The following is a 782-nucleotide window of genomic DNA, read 5'->3' as shown; positions in this document are numbered from 1 at the left end:
TTTTTTTTTCTTTGTCATAATGTTACACTGGATTCAGTCGTGGTTCTGAAAATGATCATGGTTTGTTGTTTACTGCAATGCAAGCACTAGGCATGTTCCATGCTTTTTCCCTTTATGCTGTATTCCTGTGGTTAATTGATAAACTTGCAGAGAATGGATGCCTGTGTTAGAGATCGAATGCAATTTGTACTCCTGTTCCTCAGACATTACTGCCTTTTGCAGATAAAGTTGAAGAGACCGTGCAGCCACAGAAGCTTGTGCATGAAAAAGCCTCATTGGACAAAGTTGCCACGATCAAGCCCCGCCCCTCGAGTCGCTTTTTGGCCACATCCATGGATTTGAATGTAAGTTGCTTTTGTCTTGTATTTTAAAATTAAATGTGAACACCACTTTTGGATTACAGTCATGATGGATAATTATATATAAAACTGTCTTTATGTATGTGCACATTGAGCTCTTATCAATAAATCTGTTTTATAGCCGTCCACGTCTGAAAGGCCAGGAGTTGCTGTAGTTCCCCCTAGTGTTCCTGCAAGATCCCATGGAAGTTATGTTCGTGTGCCAAAAAGCTGTATGAGAAGACAAAAGTCCATTGGTAAATATTTTCTTGCTACTTTAGATGCTCAGCTGAAGATGAGGATGTGACTGTAAAAAAATAACAAAGCTAAGCAACTTATTGAGGTGATAGTCTAAACATGCTGCATGTTTCTTTCCCAAGGAATTGCAGGAGAAGAAAAGAAGCTCCTCATACCTCCACTGCTCAAGTTCACCAGAAGTCTCTC

General features: G+C 39.8%; 1 long non-coding RNA gene across 1 annotated transcript; it reads left to right on the top strand.

Annotated features, from left to right (window-relative positions):
- The first annotated feature begins 221 nt into the window (after positions 1-221).
- On the top strand, positions 222-782 carry LOC107736390 (uncharacterized). Its single transcript, XR_001639651.1, has 3 exons — positions 222-344; positions 481-595; positions 719-782. It is a non-coding gene; the product is annotated as an uncharacterized LOC107736390 (long non-coding RNA).

The sequence above is a fragment of the Sinocyclocheilus rhinocerous genome, unplaced genomic scaffold (genome assembly GCF_001515625.1).
Source record: "Sinocyclocheilus rhinocerous isolate Xijiao unplaced genomic scaffold, SAMN03320098_v1.1 C36670316, whole genome shotgun sequence".
NCBI classification, from domain to species: Eukaryota; Metazoa; Chordata; class Actinopteri; order Cypriniformes; family Cyprinidae; genus Sinocyclocheilus; species Sinocyclocheilus rhinocerous.
The sequence above is the reverse complement of the archived record's forward strand: the minus strand, read 5'-3'. Positions and strand labels throughout refer to the sequence as shown.